General features: G+C 47.5%; 1 pseudogene; it reads left to right on the top strand.

The window, feature by feature from the left end:
- The first annotated feature begins 1,120 nt into the window (after window positions 1–1,120).
- Window positions 1,121–2,983, top strand: LOC101581045 (annotated as a pseudogene).
- The last annotated feature ends 1,124 nt before the right edge of the window (window positions 2,984–4,107 follow it).

The following is a 4,107-nucleotide window of genomic DNA, read 5'->3' as shown; positions in this document are numbered from 1 at the left end:
TCTCTCTCTCTCTCTCTCTCTCCTTTCCTCCTCTCTTTCCCCTTCCCCTCCTTTTCCAGCTCCCCCCTTCTCTTTCTCTCTCTCCCCTTCCCACTCCGCTTGGTCTGTGACTTTTTATTATTTGTATCTAGTGCAAGTCACAATGTTCCTAGGTTTGAAAATATTTGTTAGTCCTACATAGAGAAGCCATAATTAGATCACAGCAGTGTAGAGCAAATACGATCTTTACCAAAATGATTGCAAACTCCTTCAATGAACTGACATTTGTCCCTAGGAATAAGGAGTTAGCCAGCCTAAAAATAATTAAACCTCATATGTACATGATATAATTTTTCTTCTTCAAAATGCTTTCATAATGTCTCAACATTAATATGAAATGATTAGGTATTTTACTTCTAATAAAACTGTATTACATTAAAACATGAGGTAGATAATGAACTTTAAAATTCTGACATTTTTTAATTATTAAAGTTGTTTTTTTAAACTCTATTTCTTAGATTTTTTTTCCTAGAAAGTGCTTTTTTAGTCTTATTGTATGCTATTTTTAACTTTTAAAATTTATTTATTTATTTGGTACAAGCTCTCCCTATGCAGCTTGGACTCATAGTGATCCTTCTGTCTCAGCCTCCCCAGTGTTGGGATTATAGGCATGCACCACCATGCCTGGTTTCAGAGGCTGGCCCAGTGTGATTCTGGGGCCAGAGCAGCATGTGGTACTGGGAATCGAACTTGGGTCCTTGCACTTGCCAGGCAGGCACTTAAACTACCAAGCTATCTCCCTAGTCCTGTTATGCTATTGAAGTTTTTATCTAGCAAGATATCTAAATCCTCCTGCTTGGTAAGAAGTAAGGTATTGACTCGGTTACATGTTTGTCTTCTGGACTCTTCTCCCATACATGCCATGCGGAGGTTTGTGTTATGTCAAGAGCAAATACTGACTTTAGAGTGGACCTCTTGAGTTCAAGTTCTAAGCCCATCAATTTTACATGATTTTTATTCTTGGAGAAGTCCTATAATATCTCTGGACTTCAGTTTCCAGTACTGTTATAAAAAACAGACTACTGAGGGACACCGAGCGGGCTAAGGGTGGCTGAGCAAAGCCAGATCCTGATGGGCCGAGATGCCCTATAAACTGAAGAAGGAAAAGGAGTCCCCCAAGCTTGCCAAAGGTGCAGCCAAGCCCAGCAGCTTAGGCAACGATGGTAGAGGCCAGAATGCCCAGGAGGCCCAAGCCCCAGCCCCAGCCCCAGCCTCAGACCCCAGCATCCAGCAAGCGTCCCAGTAACAGCACACCACCGCACACACAGCTCGGCAAAACCAAGTACTCAGCGGGACCCTGGAGAGTCAAGAAAGAGCGAAGGCAGAGCTCCTCCTGCTTCGACCTCAGCAAGAACTGGGAGCAGCAGAAGCTCCCTGCCCTGCAAGATTCACCCACCCAGGAGCGGGAGGAGCTGTTTATCCGGAAGCTGCGCCAGTGCTGCGTTCTCTTTGACTTTGTGTCGGACCCACTTAGTGACCTCAAATTCAAGGAGTGAAGTGGGCAGGACTGAATAAGATGGTGCGGTACATCACTCACAGTCATGATGTCATTGCTGAGGCCGTCTACCCAGAGGCCGTCACCATGTTTTCAGTGAACCTCTTCCAGACCTTCATTGAATCCCACAGGGGCCGAGTTTGGCCCAGAGGAAGATGAGCCCATGCTAGAAGCTGCCTGGCTGCACCTCCAGCTTGTGCACGAGTTTTTCTTACATTTTCTCTAGTCACCTGATTTCCAGCCAAATATAACCAAGAAGTACATCGACCAGAAGTTTGTCCTTGCTCTCCTGGACCTGTTTGACAGTGAAGATCCTCAAAAGCGGAACTTTCTCAAGACCGTTCTGCACTGCATCAGTGACAAATTCTTGGGGCTCTGCTTACATCCACAAGCAGACCAGCCACATCTTCTGCAGGTTCATCTAGAGACAGAGCACCATAGTGGGACTGCTGAGCTCCTGGAGATCCTGGGCAGTATCATCAGTGGCTCTGCCCTGCCTCTCAAAGAGGAGCACGAGATGTTCCTCATCTGGGTCCTGCTTCCTCTTCACAAGGTCAAGTCACTGAGTGTATACCACCCTCAGCTGGCATACTGTGTGGTCCAGTCCTTGGAGAAGGAGAGCAGTCTGAAAAAACCGGTGATTGTAGGACTTCTCGAGTTTGGCCCAAGATCCGTGGTCCCAAGGAGGTGATGTTCCTGAATGACATCCTGGATGTCATTGAGCCCTCTGAGTTCAGCAAGGCGATGGAGCCGCTCTTTCGCCAGCTTGCCGAGTGTGTCTCCAGCCCTCATGTCCAGGTGGCAGAGTGCACTCTCTATGACTGGAACAACGACTACATCATGAGCCTAATAAGTGACAATGCTGCCTCTGTCCTTCCTATCATGTTTCCTGCACTCTACAGGAACTCCAAGAGCCACTGGAACAAGGCAAACTATGGGCTCATCTACAGTGCTCTGAAGCTGTTCATGGAAATGAATCAGAAGCTGTTTGATGACTGCACACAGAAATACAAGGCAGAAAAACAGAAGGGCCGATTCCAAATGAAGGAAAGAGAAGAGATGCGGCAAAACATTGAGCAGCTGGCCCGGCTTAATCCGCAGATGCTAAAGGTCATCACGAAGGAGAAAGTGCTGCTCCTGAGGAAGTCTGAACTGCCCCAGGACGTCTACACCATCAAGGCACTGGAGGTGTACAAGCGGGCAGAGGAGTCCCTGACCACCAGCCAGGAGGCTCTCTGCCCACCTTCACCTCCCACAGGGCCACAGCCCGCTCAACCCTGGATGGCACTCTGGCCCTCCATCCTGTGCTCCCTCCTGGCTGCCTTGGGTCAAGGCAGCATCTTTAGCTACTGGAAGGGATGTGGGCACTTGAAGCAGGGATACCCAGAGTGGGCCCTCTTCTTCCAAAAGCGTGTTCATGCCTCCGTGTGGCTACTACAGACAGCCTGAGCACCAGAGCTCGTGCTTGGATGACCTGGGGATGCACATGCCCCTCTTGCTCATGGCTTCACAGCTCTCCGAGGCTGCTCTGAGAAACAGGAATACATATGATCCTCTCCCCTCATCCTCCTCTGAACTCTACCTGTCTCCTTGCCTCTCCCCCTGCAGAGGCATGCAGGGAGCAGTAGATTATTCTCACCAAAGTTAGGCAAGCTCCACTGGCCCTTGGAGTGGGGAGGTGGAGGGTGCTGACCCCCAGCAGCACAAATAGGCCCCTAACCCCAGCAGCGTGCAGGCTGATGTATTATTTCATCTAACTCCCTGCCTGACAAACAACAGAGGTCAAAAGGAGAAAAGTATAGGCTACGGACAAGACATAAATGAAGGACCCAGCTGGACTGTGGCCAGGGAGGGTGTAGGGGATGATTTGCCCTTCTCCCCTATTCCCCTCTGTGGTTAGCAGCCACCCAGGGAATCACAAACATGTGAGGGAACACTCTTTGGCTGACTGCTTTCCTGTGCTGATTCCCAAAGCCCAAAGAAGCAGGGAGCAGTGCCCCAAGTATGGCTCCCCTGACACCTAATTTATTTCATTGTTTGTGCTGGGGCTAGGTTGCCCTTCACTTGTCCCCTTTCAGATACTTTAAGAGGGACAAGGGGCCAGGGAGGCTGGACCCAGGTCTCAGGGGTACAGGCAGTGTGGCTTTTGGCTGTGTACATGGGGTGCTTTATTCTCCAGAGTGATACATGCTAAGATAGGTTGGGCTTGGGCCAATGTCCCCATATGTACAGATTTGAATACAGTGGGTCTCTGAGCAGAAAAAAATAAAAAGAGACTACCATGCCTACCTGTGAGAATGAAGCTTAGCTAACTAACATAAAACCCTGTTTCTGGAATATAGTAAGTGTTCAATAAAATTCTAGGTCTCCTAGTTGTTGCTATAGTACTCATTGAAGCTTTATAACCCATTAAGTTATATGACTATCAAACTTATCATTTATTTTGTGTGAAACTATATAGAACTATTTTATATGTTTTGAGATCTCCTTTGCTTATAAGATAATATCAACTAAATAGCTTTCATTCATTCCTTCATTCATTCATTTATTCATTCATTCAATAAATATATATT

Source organism: Octodon degus, unplaced genomic scaffold (genome assembly GCF_000260255.1).
Source record: "Octodon degus isolate 3935 unplaced genomic scaffold, OctDeg1.0 scaffold00080, whole genome shotgun sequence".
Classification (NCBI taxonomy): Eukaryota; Metazoa; Chordata; class Mammalia; order Rodentia; family Octodontidae; genus Octodon; species Octodon degus.
The sequence above is the reverse complement of the archived record's forward strand: the minus strand, read 5'-3'. Positions and strand labels throughout refer to the sequence as shown.